The 22,337-nt window shown below is 42.5% G+C and overlaps 1 protein-coding gene across 15 annotated transcripts in view; it reads right to left on the minus strand.

Moving 5' to 3' along the window:
* The window catches only part of TBL1XR1 (TBL1X/Y related 1), a 116,646-nt gene that overhangs the window by 26,274 nt on the left and 68,035 nt on the right, over positions 1–22,337 (minus strand). For 6 of the 15 annotated variants that reach the window (XM_090147734.1, XM_090147733.1, XM_031614650.2 and 3 more), the window contains one exon: positions 7,684–7,751. The exons of 5 other annotated variants lie outside the window; for them this stretch is intronic. The gene's annotated coding sequence lies outside the window, so the exon portion shown is untranslated. Of the gene's footprint in view, positions 1–1,731; positions 1,839–7,683; positions 7,752–18,713; positions 18,828–22,337 lie in introns of all 15 variants that reach the window. 4 more of the 15 variants (XM_031614652.2, XM_090147740.1, XM_090147731.1 and 1 more) reach the window with 3 other exon arrangements.

The raw sequence follows: 22,337 nt of genomic DNA on the forward strand, positions 1-22,337 counted from the left end.
AATGTGGGAACACACCCATTAATCCTCACTTGGATCAAGCTGTGTAAAAATTTCAGAGAAAATAACTGAATGAGAAGAGCTCTTGAATCAGTCAAAATAAGCTTTATCAAGAGCTTCTGCTGAGACTAAGGGAAGGGAGGGGCAACAGCCAAAAATGTCTTCTATTTGTGACTACTCATCATCGAAAATAAGCACAAGTGCTACGGTCCAACATTTTTGATCAGGAATATGGAAAAACTGAACAATTGAAGCTAAAAATGGAGTTAACGACCTCCGTACTGCGCTAAGTTTGTGCTCTCAGCTGATTTATTCTCATTTTCGCTGCTGGAAAACCCAATGAATCCCATGGCCTGCAAGTCTGATCAAGAACATTCCATTTTTTCCAATGTGTTGTTCCTGATGTTCCCACAATAGATCATTCAGAGCTCTAAGAGACTGTGTCAATTGAATTGAATGATATGGTTGCCTGCTGGTACATAAATGCAAAGGCAAAGCTGAGGGGGTTTATTTTCAAAACAGGAGACATTGATCCTGTGACAATGTTCCATTACCCTGACTTCATTTCTATTAGAGACAGTGATTACATCTACATCAATTGCTTGAGCTGATGGATATTGGTGTGCTAACAGCCACGCAGTTTTTCACCACACTGCTGAAGCTGACCTGCATACCGATGGGTTACAGAGGTTCACCCTGAGCCTGAGTTAAAGCTCCATACTTCTCAGTGCCAACTACTACAGGTTTTTTAGCACACTTCTGTAATTAGTTGATTTTCCACTTCTTGTTGCTCTGGAAAACTTACTGGGGCCGTGCAGCCTGCCAGTGATTCCATCTGTTATGAGTAATATATTTACATTGCTACCTGATGGTAACTCAACAGCATCCGCAGAAAGGATCTCTGCACACCTACAAGAACATCCCTGTCTTGACTGGAGATTTTTTCACAGAGGTGTATGGACTCCATTTCCCAATATCATCACCCTTTTACAGCTTCTATCCATTGCATTTGCAATCTTTTTCAAGCTGGTGATCCATCTTCTGGCTTTCATCTCCTGATCTGACACACAATCTTGAGCCTGTGGTGATGCATTTGCCCTGGCTTTCACCTCCTCACCATGCATAGCCTACACTAACTCTGCTCTCCTGCACTCATTTCCCCGACCACTTTCAAGAGCACTGACTTTATCAGCACTTCCTTCTGAAATCTCTTACTTCACGTTCTTTTACTGCTTTTCTGTTACAACAGATGAGTTGCCAACACTTCTCACAATGCAATCTGGTAGTTGAATAAAATTCAATTCATCCTTAACCCCAGTGATACTCATTCCACCTAAACTCTGTTCATTTTACTTGCCCTTGGCCATACAGCCTTGAGTCCTCAGCCGTATCCTGGTGCAAAAGCAACACATGTAGCACAGGGCAGAGAAGGGCAGTCCTGTGAATCTGTCTGGAGTAAAGGATTTGCAATGCTGGATGAGTGCCTTCCCCCCACTACACAACCTCAGAAAAGCTCTGATTTTATCAGGCATAGCACATAAGTACTACAATAGGGATACACAAACATGCAATTTGATTACGGGGGGAAAAAATTAACTATGTGTTCTGTTCATAAAGCCAGTGAAGAGGGGCTGACCTATTCCAAATGCAAATAAAGCTGACTTGCTTCCCTGGTTATTAAGCCTAAGTCTTACATGCCTTTCCCATGAGAAAAGAAGTTTCAGAATTACGTACTCTGGCCGCAGAGCTTGTGGATAACAACCAGTAAGTGCTCGAAAGCTGCCAATCTTTTCCTGAGGTGGATGTTCTGTTGAGTACCAACAGCTCTGAGTCCACTGTTTCTGGTGAAATGGAAAACCCTTATGAGAAACTATAATAATGGGGCAGGGAAAAAAAAATTAGCAAACTCATAGGACACAAAGATCCTTCAATTAATCCTTCAGTTACATTTTACTGCAATTTCATGTCTAACAAGGAAACAAGGGAAAGCATCACCTCTCAGCTCCAGTGATAAAAAGCAGTTGCTACTTTCTGGAGGGAAGCAGGAAAGCGAGATTCCTTTTTAATTTTTTTCTGCTTGAGATGAAGAAAACCAACGCATCAATGACATGAGGATGGCAGTATGTTTTTATAACACCTTCTAAGTGCTTGGGACAAGACCACTGTTACTCATGAGTCACCGACTGATGGCAAACAGGTAGATTGGTACTTATGAACATCAACAGTAGAAATACAGTGTGCTTTAGACACGCTTTCCTATATTAATCCAAATATTAAGCGTGCTGAGAATGTAACTGCAGTCAAACAGTGGGATTTGGTATTGAAAATATGTGCCAACACTGATCATATTTAGCGTTCAAAGTTTTCAGCAGCCACAAAACATATCCTAAAGCCTGGAATAAATTAAATGCACATTGACAAGTTCTTTCTAGCCCCAAGATGTTCACTTACAAGACTTAAAGACATATAACCCATGACTGACTGTAGCATTATGCCTGAATGAAGAGTTTGAAGGAAGGCTTAAGAAAGTTTACCCTCAGATTAAAAACTCAGCTCTACTTCCTTAACTCAAACATTTCCACATCCACGCCAGTCACTAAAGCAGCCTTAAATGAGCCAGTGCGGATACACAGGTAAATTACCATTATGAGCCCAGAAATTAAGGAAAAGAAATGGAAAAACACTTTTTCCAAAGCAGAAATAATACGTTTCTGCAACTGACTGTGAACATGACATGTATATACGAACAACTTGTGAATCTACGTTAGATACATTCATTCCTGCACCCCCAATTATCCTAGCCTTATTAGATCTCTAATCCACAAAGCAAGACGTACTTTCTTCACATCCACTCCACCAATACCACCTACACCACTTCATTTTCATTCCCATGTCTAACGAAATCAAAGGCAATAACAGTATTAAGTAAGGTGCAAACTGCTGCTGAGTCTTTAAAGCAGTCTCACAGTTGGCACATTTCTGTTCAGCACCAATTGCACTGCACTATCTGAGCTGCAGTAACAGACGGGACACCAACGCACACGAGACCACGCACAATAGGACAGTGTGAAAGCATTTCCACCTATGTTGTTTTAATTAAAGATTAATAACCAGCAAGAAATAACTATCTGGACATTCCATAGAAAAGGCAGCTGAATGAATTAATTTTAATTGATAGCTTAAAAATTTACTTCAGAAAAATGAATGTTAAAACGGATCATAAAGTATTGAACTCTGAAGTTTGCCAAATTTTCCAGAAACACCTGAACTCTGACGAGCCCTTCTGGAATTGACTTCTAATGAAGAACAGGATACGAACTGCTTGCCTTCTTAGTGTATTTTCTAAGATCAAGATCACGTCTCTCAAGAACTACGAAGTAAATTAAGGAATAAACACTGTCTGAAAACATTATTCTTTGTCATTCAGAGCTCTTGTCATCTGTTAAATTTAAATCAAATACTACAATAAAAGTTGAATACCCATGGTCTCAGAGCTCCTGATAATGGGCACAGAGATACATGAATGGGACCAAATGCAGCCACAGGCAAAACGAAGCACGTGGTGACTTGTCTGTGCTGTGCCTCACTGCGATCAATGAAATCACCCTTTTTTGTTTTTCAGGTTGTAAATATAAAGAAGTAGCATTCTCATTTTTTCTTTTACTGCGCTGTGCACCAGCCTGCAACAGCGGTGTAATCGGCTGCACGTGCCAAAATACATCTGGACACAGAGGCAGACAAAGGGCTGCTGCTGTAGGTCATGCAGATGTAGGCATGTGGGCACAGAACTGCTTTTGGACGTGATGGCTTCTTAGAATTGAAAGCAACAACAGCAGAGTTGGAGCTGGGGGAGGTGGGGATTGCTCAGCAGCTCCGTAACCACTGCTCAGACAGAGCACAGCGCAGCTAAAAGCCTTGTGACAGCACAAGCACCATATGGTAAGAGACTGACATGAAAGCTCGGGCAGTGCCGCGCGACCGTTCTCCCATCATCTCTCTCTCGTGGCTGTCAGCATCTCTACCACACGCTGTAGAACGGGAGGCAAGGAACTGACTGGCGGAGCAGATGGCCCCGCTCCGCTGCGGGACGGCACGCTGACACACGCAGTCAGAGCTGCACACACCAGACCCTCACTGGGACACACGTCCAACAGAAGCACCTCAGCCCTGGGAGCCGTACACTGACTGTTCTCTAAGCCAAACAGTGCTCCTACTCAATTTACACCATTTTCAGGCCCTGTGCACGCAACAGTGCACACCTTCAGTTCCCGCATCTCCACTCTGCACTACATCCTATCTCTGTGTAATTTGTCATGAGCAAAAAAACATTATCTAGGCCTTACTGCCATGTATTTTGGCATGGAATATCTTAATCTGTATTAGCTCTACCTGTATTTCCATTTAATGAAAAACTTACACCTCCAAAACTTACCTAGCCATTAATCTAACCCCCCCTCCCCCTTCCTACCTCCAGCACTTGTTTCGTTTTTTCCCCCACCTCTAAATGAAGGTGTATCGAAGGTCTTTTAGCAAAATGTTAAGAAAAGCAGGTACTGTGAGCTGACGTGTCTGTAACACACAGAAGAGACATACACTACAGTCATCGCCCTTGATAAGATTTTCCATACCCTGCAATGCATCCTTTCTTTACTGGGATCCGTTCCAAAATCTGAATCATCAAGAACAGTCTTTTCTTTCACTAAACACCCTGAAAAATAAAAACAAGCTTCTTTCCTTGTCCTCTGAAAATGGAATCTTTTACCTAACAAATTAGCCTAAAACTACCAGCAGCGCTGAATGAGTGCCAAGTGCCAATACTCCCTGGTTTTGTTGTTTTGTTGTTTTTTGTGATGTCCTGAGGCATGTTTATGTAAAGGAACCCTTCCCAGAGATCCTATGAACAAGCCTGCTGTGACACAGCCCCAGATGGCTCCTACACGTTGCAAAGTCACCTGTATCTCTAGAAGCAATCACACTGGTGTTCTCTGAAGATTAAAGGCATGTACCAAATGTTCTTGCTCATTTGGCACTGTACAGAGGGTCTTTGATTCGAAGAATCTGATCACAATTGCAGAGGCATGCAAGAGGAGTTTCTACAAAATATTTAAAAGACGTTTTGAAGGAACCTCATTTTTGCACATTGTATATAAAAAGCAGCCTGTTGTGGATAAGCTTTCTGTTTGGAGAGAAAAAGTGCTCACGAGTGCCTACACACAAAAAATGTTAAAATTTAAAACCAGTGGTTTTGTTCAGCAGAGGCAGGAGTCTTGTGAAGAAACTACTGTAAAATTGATCCAAGTCACAAAGGATCCAATTCAGACAAGAAGTTCAAAATCAGGACACTTCTGGCTGCTTAGGCCAACATCACACATCCAGTCTCATAAATTTTTGAGTTAATCCCCTCTGAAGCAACCGATTCACCATCTGAAGATGTATCATGTGTCCGATGTGGATTTCCCTCAGTTAAAAGGCAAAAAGTCTCCTCTGCTGGTGCTGTTAGAAACGTAACCACGGTTTTGTGTTTCATGTACAGAAAACACTTCCATGCAGAAAAGTTAAACATCAGCAGAGATGGAAATACACCACAGCTAACAACCGCAGGCTACTATTACATATACAGCTGCGGAGAAATCGTCTTTAAACTGTCCCACACATGACCTCTGTGCTGTCTTTTGTGCAGTTAGCTATCACATTAACTACCGCTAGTTCAGATTTAAAGAAATTAGACATGACAGCTTTTGAGAAAACAAACACACCGTGCTGGGTTATCTTTACCTCATCTCCAACACAGGAGTCCCAAGTTTCCACGCATGAATAATTCTGCTTACCCATGTCCAGTAACGGCAGTGTTATTTGAAAATAAAGAGATGATGGAGGGGAAGAAGGCCAGGTCTTTGCTAGATCACATCACATTTCAGTAACGACTGCACAAATTGCCCACAGCATTTTGAAAAATCCTCAATATTTTTCAGTCTCCAAAGAGCTCCCAGCATCTTTCACTTCTTACAATATTCATAAAGCTGTGACGGCTTTACTTTGTAGAATCACCTTTTAATATTCTTGAGTAATGCTACTCAAAACTTCGTGATGCCATTCCTCTCATATAAAACTGAGAGCCTTTATTTTTCTAAACCAAGATTTAGATGTGTTATTTGTGCATGCTCAAGGTATTATCTGTTCACAGGGCTGGAAAATATACAGCATGAATGCTACCACACACAAATACCTCAGATATGCCAATCTAATTCAGTGACAACAGTGAAAACTACTTCAATCTTTACACCCATTCACTTGCATCTTCAAATGGCATCCTTTGACTTCCCTAATTTACCACCTGGTAGAACTTTGAAAGACAAAAAAAGGGGTGAGGGGAAAACAAACCAACCAACCAACCGAAAAACCCAACAAACAATACATCTCCAAAACAAATAGGCTTCTTCTTACTTTCTTAGGCTGACTAGAGAACCCCATTAAGGAATTCATGTGTACCCCACCTTGCTTTTAGAAGATGGAAAACAGCTTGTGAAAGTATAGAAAGCTAGGGATCAATCCAGAAGAATATGTAAGCATATTATAGTCCCATTGACTTCAATTGCTTAAGTGATTTGTTGGAGCACAGCCAGTACAACAGTGCCTTGCAAGAGCAAGGCCGTTAAGAACAGTCAGCAGTTTCCTTCTGTGGGCTGTGGGGGTCTGCTTGCAGGCTAAGTTTTTAAAAACAACCTCCTTCTGTCTTTGAGTGCCCTCTATGGATTTAGGACAGCACACAAGGAAGGCTCATGAAAAAAATTTTAGGAGACTGTGATTAAAGAAAAAAAAAGACATCTGCTCCACCCACAACACATTTGTTAAATTACAGCATATATTAACAATTCTACGGATACCAATGCAGTATCAGTTACCCACTGCTGCAAGAACAAATACTCGATTGTGCTCCTGCACAATACGTAAGCACTGCTGTTGCTAGACCGGTTCAGAATGAATTTTCCCTTTATTAGAAAAAGTAAGGTAATCTGCTCTCCTTTGTAACTCCAGCCACGCAGAAGAGAGGAGACTAAAGATAAGAAAGTGTGTTTAAGAGAAGTATGCCAAGTCAAGGGAAATGATAGAGGGATTGCACTTATACACTTAAAGCAAACAATTGCAAAATCAGGACTGTACATTAAGCCTAAGGAGAGGCGATAACAGCACACGTCTGGGTGTTTGCCCTCTGAACGACATACTCATATTTTCCTTTAGGAAGCAAAGACTTTGGTACTTGAAAACAAATCAAAAAAACTCCAAACTGCAACGAAAACACAGAAACTTTTACGCCTCCCCCACCCCTTTCTGAAGCTGACGCACACTGAGGATCCATGCATCACATAGATCATACGGCTTTCCCAAGATGCTTTGTCAAAAGGTCCAGATATTAACATGTCCATGCTGTGAACTGATGTGTTATATTATAACAGCTCTCAATAAAGTGAGTATGGATTTACACATTAGACAATAACAGCTCCAAAAGGAGCTGTTAAAATACCACTGAATAAAAGCACACTTAATGTAGACATTCAATGGACTGCAAAAACGGATACCTAACAAATACTGTAAATGCATGTAACTGTAATTACTAATTCTAAATCGTACCGAATTTTTGTCCACTAGTATGAGAAGTAAAAGAGATAAATCATTGAGTGTCCTTACCAGAACTACTCTCTGAAACCCCACAAAATTGTGATGTGGCAGCAGTACAGCCCCTGGTATTACACCACCTGTAACACAAACCATATTATGATAGTTTCTATCAATACTTATTTTAACACATGATAAAAGGATAAAAGCTATTTTTCCACCAGTCTTTTTAGAGAAAGCATTAAAATAACATTCAGTTTCCTGCGGATCATAATATACTTTTATGCAACAAAAACAAATAAACAAAAAAATTAAAGACCATCTTTTTGGTTACTCACATGGAACATGCTTTAAAAAATTACAATTTTACTCTCTTCTCACCCTTAGTTGCTGACAGAACCCCAGCACAGAACAGAGCATTTGCTTCAGTGGAATTTCTCTTCTTTCTGTCTGCTCATACAGACAAATGGGAACTTTGAGAGGATCCAGCTTACGAATGGCACAGTACTGATGTGGCGGCTTTATTCAGCCTTAGCCCAAGTATGCAACTACAATATTTCAGCAGTAAGACGACAAATAGGAAACACAAGGCCTCTACCAACCCACCAAGTGCTTCTCATAACTGACTACTGCAGAACGAAGTTTAACATCAGCCAATTAAGAAGAGCAGTTCCATGGAAGAATCCTTAAGATACCCTCACAGAGTTAATTTCCACAAGCGACTTCAAAGCTTAACCGCTCCCTAGGACTTAAGTACATTATACACCTGTGATCAGAACAATTACTGATCACACCTTTATGTAACACAGAGGTTCCTACCACGGATATTCATTACAGATGAAATCACTGGAGAGAAATCTAACATAAACTAAGGGATTAAGGAGAAAGGCTTGGAGGTAAAAGAGCAGGAACACTGCCTGGGCACAGCAACAGAAGAATCACCCATCCAAAAAAATGCCGTTTGAAGCAAAATGTTGTTCGTGGAACAAAAAACCTCTCCAAGATGGATGAAGATGAGGAAAATAGCTTTTTTTTTTTTTTTCTAAATAATAACTCCCACCATAAAGGCTGACAAATGCGCTACAGCCGACATTCAAACTTTCCAAATACCTCCTTCAACCAGGGCCAAACCCAAAAAAGGCAACTCGTGCCTTCAACAGCAGGCAGCACTACAAATTCACATCACTTTCAGGCTCTATGAACCCCTCCAGTACTCTATTACCAAGTTACCCAGATGGGCGAGAAGAGATCAGCAGCTTCCTAACAACGCACATCAGTTCATTCCTTACTACCCCTGCCATTTCTTGGAAAACCCCTCCCATCCACCAACCTGGATTGGCCAAGTGCCCCACTCCCTCTCTGTAGCAACACGCACAGACACAGCTGAAGCTGAAAGGGAGGTCCTGACCTATATTCTGTAGTTACAATTCCCTGCTCAGATATCATACGCTACTCTTGATCACTTCCTGCAAATTTAAGCATACGTACCAAGTCCACTGATAACACTGAACTTAAAAAATTAAAACAAAGAAACAAAAAAACAGATGCAAAGTTGGAAACTCTTAGAACATTTTAACTGCAAGATACGTGATGGTGCAAAAGATTGTTTCCCCGTTCACTGCAGGCGAGTTGGACTAGGTGACCTCTAAGGGTCCCTTCCAAATGAAATGATCAGCACATGGGGCTGCTGCCATGCAGCCTGAGCTGGCAGGAGGGAATGATACATTTCAATATTTACATGCTTTGAACTTCTTGCATTCTGCATTAAGCATTTATCATTCACTCAGAGCACACGCTGTTTGAAGTAACTAATTGATATTACCCCCAAAATGATGCCAAATAGGAGAAAGAACAAGGAGGCCCTAAAGGAAAGCAGTGCACTACCACATCCTGAACAGAAGCCAGTTCAAGAGGAATTCCTTTCCTCTCCTCAATTCCCCACAGAGCGCACATAAAAGCACAACACACACCGAACACCAGAAGCTCGCTGCTCTACTAGCCTCCTCTACAACAACAACAGGAAATCTGCTTACAGTTAACTAATTTGCCATGGGATGGAGAGGGCTGAGAGGGCACACGGTGAGAATTAAGCACAGGGCCCAGCCCACCTGGCCCTTTGGGTGACGAAGCACCCGCACTGGCATCAGAGAGACCGAGCATCTCGCTGCTGCCTTCATCTGCATCACACGGGAACCCCCAAGTCACAGACACCCTGGAAACAACTGGAGCAGGTTTCAAATTAATGACTACAGTAAAATTTATGGCATGTCCTGCAAAGCCTTGCATATGACACAGAACAGATGCAGGGCATCGGCACGGGCTGCCCAGGGAGTGGTGGTCACCGAACCTGGAGGTGTTGAGCAATGGCAGAGATGTGGCACTGAGGGATGTGGGCAGTAGTTGGACAGTCAGACTGCCTGATCTCTTAGGTCTTTCCTAACCTTAAAGCTTCTGTGACTCCACTTTTAATTGTGCTCCTTGCTAAAATGGAGCACGTCACAGGGTGGAACTTCCCCTACTAGATTTAACCTTCAGAGCTTCGTTCTGGCAGCAATGCTGGGGCTGGTTTGTAGTTGCACGTGTTGTCTTTTATTTCTCTTTCCTAGCAGATGCCTTGCTTGAAATATCTCAGGGAAGCTGGAGGAAATACATCATAAATAAACTAAACCACAGATCTACAATCTTGTTTAAAACAACAACAAAAACACTTGGGAGGAAGGGAACAGCTAATAAGGTGGCAAGGAAAAAATAATCAGCCTCAGGGAAAGGACAGGGACAGAAAATAATGCAAAAATGTGGATGCTCTGAAAACCCAGCACTTCACGTGACTCTAACTGGCAACCTTAATGATGGGATCTGTTACAGAAATGCTCACCGTACAAGAATTTGTGCCTTGTGAGCTGAAGATCTTTCTCTCTGCAGTTTAAAACACCTGTGTATTTTTAAACTGTATTTATTTCTTTTATATATATAAGTAGTACACATAAGAAGTACTTCTTTTATATATGTGTATATATATATATATATATATATATATATATATATAGTTTCCACATTTCACAATTAATTACAGAGGGTGTATTTTATCAAACTACTGACACCTCCAGTGATGCCCAGTGTAAATACACAATGCACCGTTTTGGCAAAGGACAGCTATGGATGTGACAAATGATAAACCAAAGTTGATAGTGCAGTACATGGAAGCAGCAGGAGGTGCCCCAGGGGCTGCCAGGCTGGGTCACCCCACTGCTAAGGCTGCTCCCAGCTCAGCCATGCTCCGGGAGCACCTCCCTGCTCTATGGCACTGGCACCTATTCATTCATATCACTGTTTTGGTTTTTTTTTTTCCCCACCACATTTTAGTTTTGCTAACTAAAAGAAATACAGGGAAAAAAGTGTGTCTTGCATTTCTCTAAATGAAAGGAACACAGCTTGCCAAAGCAGTCTGAATATCCCTTAAAAATCATACTTTTGTGCACAACCCTCTCAAGCTCCTGGGTAGTCATTTCCACTATGGATTCTCCGTGACCATGAATTATAACCAAAATCCTTAGTAACGTTTGGATTTGGGTTTTCTTAAGTCGATGCAATTTTGCTTTTAATAATCAAAAACAAAATGGATTTTTAACAAACAACATTTCTGAAAAAATTGCCTGGGGTTTCGTTTGTTTTGATATTAAATCATGTATACTTGGAAAGAAAAAAACAGAAGTAAATCATGTGCTCATAAAAAGCACTGATGTATGAACTGAACGTGGCCCATGAGGGAGAGAGAAATTATCCACTTTAAAGAAGTATTGTTTACTGCTTTCTTCCCCACTGGAGTGCCTGCTAATAGTATTTGCTGTTGTTTTCTTACTGTGTGATGAGTATGGCTGTAACTAAAATGCTGCTAAGGCGATGAAATGCGTGTGTACAGAAAAGGAACACAGGATATGCTGACATTATATAAAAAAACTATCTTGAACTTAGAGCAATGGATGTATTTTGAATATTCAGAATGCCCAACGCACAAATGAGCCCTTATTTTCGCACTGACCTATGAGAGCAGCGTAACTCCTGGGCTGATTTCCCTCTGTTTGCATAAAACCAAACGTTATCACAGTGAGATCTGATCTGCTCGCTGCCACTTACTCCCTCTAATCCCTCTGTTTCAGAGACCATCCAACCAACAAATGTTACCAGCAGAAAAACTGAAATTCAAGTAACGCATTAACAAAATAAGGGCCGGTTCATCTGTAACAATGAGACTTCCATTTTGTCCCTACAAACAGCATTACAGATTCCCTCTGGCCACAGAGATTTTTTAAAAAAGGGAAGGGAAGGGAAATAAAAACAAAATCCTAACAAGAGAGGTGGTTTAAGAAAATCAAACTCCTGGGTTGAAAAACTCAGAGTCTCCTAGAACTGCTCCACAAAACACAAGCAAATCTCCTTAAGTATGACTGTGCTCACTCTTAACTATTTTGCTGTAATTCCACAGCTTCCAAAGAGCACAAACCAGCAATGCCTGAGTCGCTGTTGGGTTGCTGCCGGCTCTGATTGATCCCTTCCATTCACACTGCAGCAGAGGCTGAGAAACAGCCAGGGCTGAAGTTTCATCACCGTAAGTTTCAAATCTTTGGGTCAGTAACGATACTGAAGTAACAGGCAGGAAAATATTATCTTGTAAGCTTTCACCCCAAAAATCCAGAATTTTCCATAAAGCTCCCCAGGACAGGGATGATCAGACACAGACTGAACCGCCAACGACAAGTAAAGCTTCACAGTTTCACATCCTTAATTGTAACAGTACTACAGAATGCTACTTGTTAGCAAAACAGTTATTCCAGGTTCTGACGAAATGATAAAGTTTAAGATCTTTATCTGTAGAATATTAACGTGCTCTGACCACCCCAAGGCAATATCCCAAGTGAACACGTCGCTCTTCTCCTCTTTAATCACTGTCAGTTCTGTAATCCATCAGTTCTGCACTTTAAGAAGCCGTATATTACCAGAGTAGATGGCATTTTCAAAGCCCAGTGATGGTGCTCAAAAATTCTATACCTGAGTAGCTGCTGAGGGCACACACGGAGGCAGCGCACACATCTCCATGTGCACTGATGGGTTTTTGGTTGGTTTCTTGGCTGTAAAGGGCTGAAGGCAGCTCTTCTAAACATCTTCCAAATACGCTGAGCAATCATTAAGTTTGTGGAAAGCCACTGACTCGTTGTCCAGACACACTGGGCCTTTCTTAATGTGAGATGAGAACGTGTCACAACAGACGCTGACCTCTGGTGCTACTCAGTAAGTTTATAGGAAACCACCATACGGAAACCAGGAAAAGCTGAAGAAGCACATATGTATTTAAGAAACATTAGAAAAAAATAACAAAGGAAAGAGGTAAAATATTCATTCAGATGGTAGATAACAATACACAAACGCAAACAGAAACCCAGTCACCAACACAGCACATACTGCCAAACTGAAAGACCCACTTCCAAAAGCTGCCTCCCCTGCCTCTGCCTGCAGCCCTTCACAGGGCACGTGAAGATGTTTTACATGTAAAGACTGCCCTTCCTACAGGAGTGCATGCAGGGAGCAGGTACACAAACACGGCATGTCTTGAATCACATGGAACTGAGGACGAAAAGTACTGTGATGCAGGAGTTGGAAAAACACACAGGGTCAAAACCTGCAGAATAGGTGAAGGGCCACCAGCTGCACTGAACAAGTGAAGGACAACTGAGCCTTCAACTCTTGGCCCAGCAATTGGGACCTGAAGAAAGCGGAATTGCAGAGAATTGCCCACCCAGGCATTGCTACCAGGCTGCCACTGATGTTTGTGCTCATAGCTGCTGTAAGTGCTGGGAACACCTCAGTGCAGAGGTGCAGTGTGCTGCCCACAACCCCTCCACTGCTGCTCCGACACGTGAGCCTCACAGACAGCAGCCAGTGAGGTTTTAATCCAACAAGAGCAAACACTTTCTAGGACAGAGCTTAAATCCCTCAGGACAGCCAGCAAAATGAATAGTAGGCACTCCACAGATAGCAGGTAAGAAGCTTTTGCTCCTCGTGAGTTATTCACGTGAGTGCCACAGCAGTTACCCGAACCACAGAACAGACACAGCACAGGCACAGCCCAGCAACTGCCCACCACGCTCACAGGAACACGTTTAATTCTGTGATACAGCAGATGTGAAAACATCAGACGTGCAACTTTAATGCACCTCTCACAACCTTCCCCTCTTACCACAAACTGGGATTTCATTCTAAGGGCAAAGCACTGCACACTTATTTCCAGAGCAGCGAGAGCAGCAGTATGAGAGCCACAGAGCAATGAGGCCACGCTCATCTCCCAGAGCAAACCAGCCTAAACATGCCTCTGTATTTCTCCTTGCACTCAGAGGAACACCCAGTGCTGACGCTGATTCAGTAATTACAAACTAAGGTGATACCAGGCAGGCAGCACAATGCTGGCTTTCCTCTCAGGGCTTGGTTCAACAGGAAGGCTTCTTTCTTAAAATAGCTTCCTCAAGTGCCATTTGCCTTCTTTCAAATCATCACTCAGTAGCAGTGGGTTTGAGAAAGACGACCAACCTGCCTTGGTGTTCCAGCCTGTTTGCACATAGGCCTGAATGTTACTGAAGCAAAATTTTCACAGTTAGACATGTATATGCAAAGAAGGATTTGCACAGCACATGAATAAAACATGCCTAAAATAAGCAGAAAAAATACTTAAAATATCCACATAACTATTAATTAGTTATTAATATTAGATCTCTGGTCTATTTCCCTTCAAATTAGCAATTAGCCACCCACTAGCAAAATGTCAATTGCAAAACAAGAGGCTGTATTTATAGTACAACCTACTTGGAGCTCTGAGAGACGTGTCAGCCGCTGCTAACTACAATGCTCCTATTGTGTGCCTCCTGAATTAAACCCTTACACCTAACTCTCATTATAGGCAACTATACGTACAAAAGTCATATTGTATTTTTATAGTCTTTATTACATCACATGAGCTGGTACAGACATTCTTCCGTACAGAAGTCTATTCAGAAAGGGGGCAAAAAGAAAAAAGTAGTGTGAAGTAATTCATCTGTATGAAGCTGTACAGGACATGGACGTGGCTGCACCTTCAAGTTCCTGTGTAGCAATAAGGAGGGAGGAGTGGCTGTCCAGGAGATGCTAATAAGAAACCCTTGAATCTGATTTTATTATTTCCCATTTGGTGACAAGCTTTGACTACTGCAAGCAGCGTGTTATGGATGTAAAACTGCAATGTACTGCTAGACCTTTAGACTGTATTCACATCACAAAGTTACCAGCAGAAGAGAGATGACATCTCCAGTGATACTTCTTGTCAGTCAGTGGGGGAAAGGCGCAGGCACCCACGGACACCCTGTGCAGACCCACAGCTGCTCAGCTCAGACTCCAGAATGCTGGACATAACACACAGGGCCATGTCCTGACATCTCTGACCTCTCCAGCTCCTCAACTAGCAATGAAAGGAGAAGAGAGCCCCTCAGCAGGGAGCTCCTCTGCAGCTTTTGGAGAATGATGCAGTTAAGGATATAGCTAGCAAAACTGGTCATAGTCATAGGTCAGTAGTGTACGTGGTGAGAGAGGTGTTGAAGAAGGTGGCCTATTCCACTCCATTTTCTTCAGTTTGTGATTTGCCTTGAAAACAGCCCTTCTACCCTTCTCTGTCCAGATACTGGACACCATCCCCAGAGGAAGAAGAGGAAAAAGAGTACTCAGCAAAGGCGCACGGAGCAGGAGAGCTGGCAAGGCAAGTCCTGACAACAAGTTCTGAGTCTTCTGCTGCCCTGCCAGAGAAGGGGACTTGTGTTGGATGTGCCCGGGCACAGAGGAAACAGAAATAGAGAAAGAATTACACAGGAACAGCTCCCTAAATAACCCTCAGACCATCTCCGTGACAAGAGATGACCTGTGCTGCCATTTTGGCAGATACTGGTATGTGGTACAGTTTTTCAGCAGATTAAATTTGGAATAGTGAGAAGTCACTGAAAGACAGACTGGAAGTGAAACACAGCCATCACTGCTGCTCATCTCTCAGTGTAAAATCGTATCGCTTTCCGTCAGCTCACAGGAGCAGTCTTCTTTTAACATCTTCCACAGAACTTCCTTCTTCAGCTCTCTATTTTGCCACTGAAAAAAATAATCCTCCTCTCAGCCTTAAGATGGACCCCAAACCAGGGCCCCTTGCCAACCATTTAATTTCTCATGCATTTATCTATTCCAAACCATCGATGCAAAGAAATGAGCTGTAGCAGCAAGCAGCTTTGCACATTGCTGTTCACCTTGAAGCAACTGGGAACGATGGGAATCCTGGATTACCAAAATCACCACTTCCTATTGGGCAGGACAGCCTGCAATCTTTCTTTTCCTAAATTTTCTTTTTATCTCATAAATTCACTTTAAGGCTACAGCTATTAAAACCTAGAGGAGTCAGAAAAGAGGAAAGGAAACAAGTGCTGCAAGAAGAAACAGCATAGAAACCAGCGAGGATCCAGAGCCACTTTCATCACATGGGATATTTTTATATCCATTGTACACTGGCTCATTTATTTTTTCTAATAACCGTCACACATGTAAGCAGGAAAGCTGCAGGGTACTTCTAAAGGAGATAAGTAAGAAAAGACGACTGCGGTCCCATCCATATACCTTGCTGGGCTTTTCCTTTCATATGCTGAAAAATCTTTAAACCCTAAATAGATCATTCTAAACATTTCAGGATTACGATGGGCTCAAACTAGCTAAGTGAAATCTTCCATTATCAGTGAATTTCATTGAAGCAACCGTTGTGGGGATCAATGCATCCCATAGCCAACAAGGAACTGCAGGGCCCAGGCTCCATGAGCCAGCTCAGCCCCCCGCTGCACCACTGCAACCAACCTTGTGAGGCCCCATGGAAAACACAATGGCACCAAATCAAAGCCCAGTTTGTTTCAGTTTAACTGCTTCTTCTCCAAATCAGTTTGGAACTTGACCTGAGCTCCTAAATCTGCAGAGCTTTTTAAAATGTTCTTCAAGAATAGATAAAAAAATGTTATTTTCTGCCTCAGGTGAAGCAACCTCACCATTCTGTACAGAACAGCAGCAGCGGGTGAGCAGGAGGCAGACCAGACCATACACTGCCACAGCACTACTTACTGAGAAACACCTTCTTTGCCAAGAAGGAAACAGCCCTTGCAAGCAAGAAAGAGTTCATTGGGCTTTCCTGACCCGTTGCACATTATAGTTACAGGTATGTATCATATTTTTAAGTGTAAGAAGAAGGTAATAGCAGACCCACTTTTGTTCCTACTTATTTAGAGAAGCAAACCATTAAGTCTGAGCTACCCCCGGCAACACAATTAAGAACTGACCCAATTTCCAGACCCAAATGAGCAGCATACACACAGCAGCACTTCTCACAGCATTCCCACCTCCAGCACTACGAGCTCTGACCCATCCTGCCCATCTGCTACAGGGCTACAAGGCCCTGTCGTCTCTGCTACCAGAGTTCAACATGCACTGATACAAACCCTTACAAGAACTGTGATGTAGTTATATGTGGATAATTACATCAAGGATGTACCAAGAACCATGTGCAATTAAAAAGCAACACATGCAACATACCACAGGGATTTCACTCATTTCACCAACATCCTCCCGTTCTATTTCAGGGAGCTCTCTTTTGGTCAAGGAACCTTCATAGCAATTAAAACCAGAAAGCATGAATGTTATTATCATCACTGTTTATTTCAACAACAGCAGCATGCAGAAGATCCTTTTCCAGTATTGGGTCCACACTGCACTAACATTGCAGAAGCATGTAAGACTTGGCTCCTGTGCTAAACAGATTGTAATCTAACTACACAAGGTTGACAAAAAAAAGTAAGACGGCCATAACAACAAAAAATCTCCCACGTGCAACTTTTGTTGTTTTAATATATATTTTACTTAGACCATCTGTTACAATCTTTCTTACTGATCAAGGTCCCACAAGCAGCCTGCACCGCCACTGCTGCAGGTTGGGTCCACATGGCACATCTCATTCAAACATTTTTTTATTATTACTATTATTTTCAAATCCTTCCCTGTGAGAATTAAAAATCAAGTAGTTTCCAAAGATCATGAAATTGCTGAGATGCAGCATAGCATTTCCAGCTGTACCAGAAGTGCTTGATGTTTCTGCATTAGGATAAATACACTGCTGAACACTGACATCTTTCTCTAAGTTCAGTAATTTCTTCCCTGGCCAGTAAAATTAGATATTTTCAGTACTAAAACAGAGTTAAACACAAGTCCTTCACTCGTGTGCAGCAAAACTAGATAAGCAGCTGCATAACAATACTATTCAGTGTGCTTAGAAAAAATAACCTGCATACAAGTAATTGTAGCAGCACGTGTTTCCTGCTTTTTTGCACAAATCCAGCACAGCCTCCTACAGACTCCCTTCCCCTCGTGGCCATGCACTGGGCAGGAACGTGGGCACAGAGCAGCACGCTGCCTGAAGGATGGAACATCACGAGAACAAACACTGCTTCAGGTCCTGGCTGGGTCTGAGATGAGGGAATGCCTTAACAGCCGTATCTCCAGAGATGTACAGCCATTACCCCCATGCGCAACAAACTGTTACGTGTGCATCTGCCTACTAGAATTCTCTCTCCATTCTGCAAATATCCAGTGGGTTTAGGTTCCCAAAACAGATGATTCCTAGATGTGATTAAAAACACACACAGCTTGCCCAGAGTTGGTTGCAGGTGACACATAGATGCTTTTCCTGCACTGAAGTTTGCACTTTAGATCCTACAGTCATAGGAACGTACAGTTCTTTCATTGTATATTAATGAAGGAAAAAGGCTTTCAGTGTATGACAGCTGAGGCACTGTGTAAGTACACTGTGAATGTGAAGCAGAGCGAGCCACAAAATCTCTCTTCACACACACCAAAGCACGTGTGGTGTCTGTGCTGCATCACCTCCCACCTCCACAGGAACCCTGCAGCTCACTGAGCACACCAGGCTCACATATGCTGACCCAGAGCAGGCTGTAAGCAGCAGGCAGTCACGTCTTTCCCACCTTTGCTCCCAACAGGTCCTTCTAGCTCACCTCCAGGCAGCTCGCAGGGCAGGAGCCAGCAAAGATGCACATGCAGGGGTAGATGTGCTGCGACAGGCATCCATTTTCCAATGAAAGATTCGCAGGGAGGCAGCACTGTTCAAACTGCAAACAAACATGCTGCCAGGGCAAGAAAATAACGGAGCAGAATGCTGCCTACAAGCTACAGCAGCCTTTCTACCGGATGAGTTACAAGTCACAAAAATATGTGGAACAATTCATTTGGCTTAAGCTGCAGTGCGTTTTTCTTCAAAAGCAAGCACTGGGGTTCCTAACTCATGACTCTTGCATACTTGAGATCTTTTTAAGTAGATGTCACCCACAGCTGTAACTTGGCACTTCCAGAAACACTCTCATCGAGCTTTGCCTTTGCTGACATTTCTCCTCTCATGCATTATGCAAAAAGTCCCAGATTAAGCTTGGGATAATGACAGAAGCTTAAGAACCCCAAACAAGTATTTTTTCCATGGGTTTGCTGTGTAAAGCTTCAGAGTTTAAGAAGGGAACGCTTCTTTTCTATGTATAAATTGATTTCCACATAAAAAAAAAGACAAAAATAAAAGAAGAGTCCAAGACCTGTTACACATTTCTGAATTCGCCGATCTATGGTGTTAGCATTCATTAAAGAGTCTTCTCCTGAAAGCAGGTTTTGCCTAACAGGAAGAAATCATTTACCTCTGTACGTGTTAAATTTCCTCATCTGCCAAAGGAGAACATTGCTGACAGACAGCTGATGCACAGTACAAAAATGAGGCTCCCTACTCTTTCACAAAAATCCTGTTGCTCCTGAAACAAATGGTGCTATCTGGGAACACCGCTGGGTCACCCCTGGAGCCCAGCCTGCAATAACAAGCACCCACCTCAACACAAGGAAGGCCTCTTTGCCTCCCCGTTCATTAGTGGTGGATTATCCCAAAATCTTACTCCCTTGATGGATGAGATCTGTTTTTCAGTTTCCAGCCTGAATATGCTCCTTGCCAACATATATACATTTTTTCCTGGTGCTGCCTTCAATGTAACAAAAAATACTTGCACTCACTCAAGTCTTTGGCAAGCCCTCACATATGTAGAGAAAGCAACTGTATGCCCTCTCAGACTGCGCTTTATTGAGATAAACAAACCAACCAGGCTCTCGGCGTCCTACTGCTAGGCAGTCTCTGCTCATCCCTCACCATTTCGGTCATCTCCTTCTGCATCTGCTCCACATCAGATCCGTCCTTCCTGAACATGGCCTGCCTCATCCATTCAGTATCACACACGGGATGCCAGCAGTGTTGCCTAGCACACAAGCAGCAGTAACACTTTCTGACTTCTACTGTGAGTCAGCTCACACCTTACAGACCTTAGGTCTACATTTTACAGAGCAGCAGGGTACTAGTGAAAAGTTATCCTTGATTTTACAGGCTAATTACTCAACTGATTGATAGACTTTCTGTTCCTCAGTCATTTTCAAGAGTCCAGCAGCCAGGTCATGGCACTATTCACATCTATCCAGAAGTGCACAATCATGCCATTTTGTGCTATGAAATTTCAGCCCACTTTTTCCACTCAAGTCCTAAAGGCCATCTGACTCCTCCTGCTCAGTACTCTGTTCCTCATCAGCTTTGACAGCACATCCGAACCTAACGTCATCAGCAAATTTTATTGCACATCCTACTTTTGAAGTCAAGTTAATTAGCAAATGCATTAAAGTCAGCCCAGTTCTTAACACAACTAACTTCCTTTAGGCTCAACAGCCCTCCTCTGATCACATAATAATGTGACCTCCTCTTTTGCAGGCGACCTCCTTACCCTAACAACTCTTCTACATCTCATCAGTCTCTTACTAATGATGTCCTACGTACTGCTGGAGCAAGCGTTGTAACAGTACAGGCAGATTAGCTCGATTTTCTTCTCTAAAACCCAAGTACAGAAACTTCAGAAAGGAAGACAATGTGGACCCCACTGTAGGTGTCCACGAAACTAATGTGCTTACGTTCTGTGATTATATGCATATATTATATCTATGTGCACAGCCCTACTTACATGAATCCATACCTATACAGACACATATCCATACACATACTCACACAGAGGCAGCAACCCTTGCTCAGTTCCCTCTCAAAGCAAAGCCAGTGGCTCCAGAGGCCGGGATGCCAGGACATACTCAGGCAACCCAGGAGGCTGCAGTTGCATTATCCCAAATCCATGACGATCCTATGATTCTGTGATAAAATATTCATTCTTCTTCCAGATAGCTACAGCATACGTCCAACTACGGATAAAGTCCAACTAATGCAAGACGGAGTCAGCAGCTTGGTTAAGTCAGGCTAGGAGAAGAAGGAAATTCAACTGAAATACCCTGGGTCACCACACAGAAGACTGTGGAGCAAGAATGAATTAAAAAAAAAAAAAGAGGGAGCGCCTGCTCCTTTCAGCTAAGGGGAGGTCAGTATGGGGAGAAAGGGCAGGCAGCCTACGTAAACAGGGCAGCAGAGCAAAACTGGATGGGTCAGTGAAGGCAACTTCACTCCTCAGCAGCCCGTTCAGGCTGAGCTAAGAAGCAGGAGGCGTGAGCCCCCAGAGCCTGCCTGGGGGGGGTCTTTCAACCAGCTTCCCTTAGTAAGCTGCAACAGCACAGGCAATACTTCAGCAATGACAGAGGCTGAACGATTGAGCACAAAACCATTTTTTTTGTTTTGTTTTTTTGTTTTTAGAAGTTAACTATAATAGAAACTGGGAAATGAAGCGAGCAGAAAGGTATGCCAGCAATCTATTCTAAGCTGTATTCACACTTGTAAATTCATAAGCAAACAGTTATTTGCTTATTGTAAAAAGCACCGAATCTATAGGAGCAAAGGCAGCAGTGATCTCACCTACAGAGCAGCTGATGGCCTCAGGTTACTGCTGGTAGCAAACAGCAACTTATTACTATTTTCTATTTACAGCAAGCATCTCTAGCACTGTTTCCTACCATCATTGATCTCTTCACAGCATTTCCTTGGGTTCTCATACCCTTACCAACTCCTCAGGTTACTTCCCACATCCCAGATGGTCAATCTCCAGAAGGCATCATCTGTGCCTCAGCCCCCTCTAGCTTAAATCCAAGCTGACGGCTCATTAGTAGAATCATTCATCAACTGTTGCTGTTAGACATTTGTTTTCTATGCAAATCAGATTTTGTGCAACAAGAATGGAATTCCAGCCTTTTTGTAACTATTTTAATGTGAAATGCTGACATCAAGTCTTAAGTTCATTTGATTATTTTTCTGTTTATGTTATTAGCAATCAGTTTTCTGGCACTCTTTTCTGTTCCAGTTCAATCACTCTGCTGAATTACTTGAACTCTCGATGAACTGCACCAAAAAAGGAAAATTAACTAATGCCTCATTTGATCTTGTGACCATAAAACTTGTGTTTTCATTCCCTCTTTAACCTTTGACCATCTATTTTTTCCCCTTAATTTGTGTGCTATGTACCTGATAGTTTTAAACTTGTTTCTTTTATTCATGAAAAAAAGAATCCACTGCCCTCTATTCATTTTAACCACTGCTGATTTTTTTTCCAGATATTCATTAATAAACAGGCACTTAAAATTGGTTCTTCACAGCCCATCTTACATTCTCACTGCCTTAC

Source organism: Phasianus colchicus, chromosome 10, assembly GCF_987193195.1.
Source record: "Phasianus colchicus chromosome 10, bPhaCol1.hap1.1, whole genome shotgun sequence".
NCBI lineage: Eukaryota > Metazoa > Chordata > Aves > Galliformes > Phasianidae > Phasianus > Phasianus colchicus.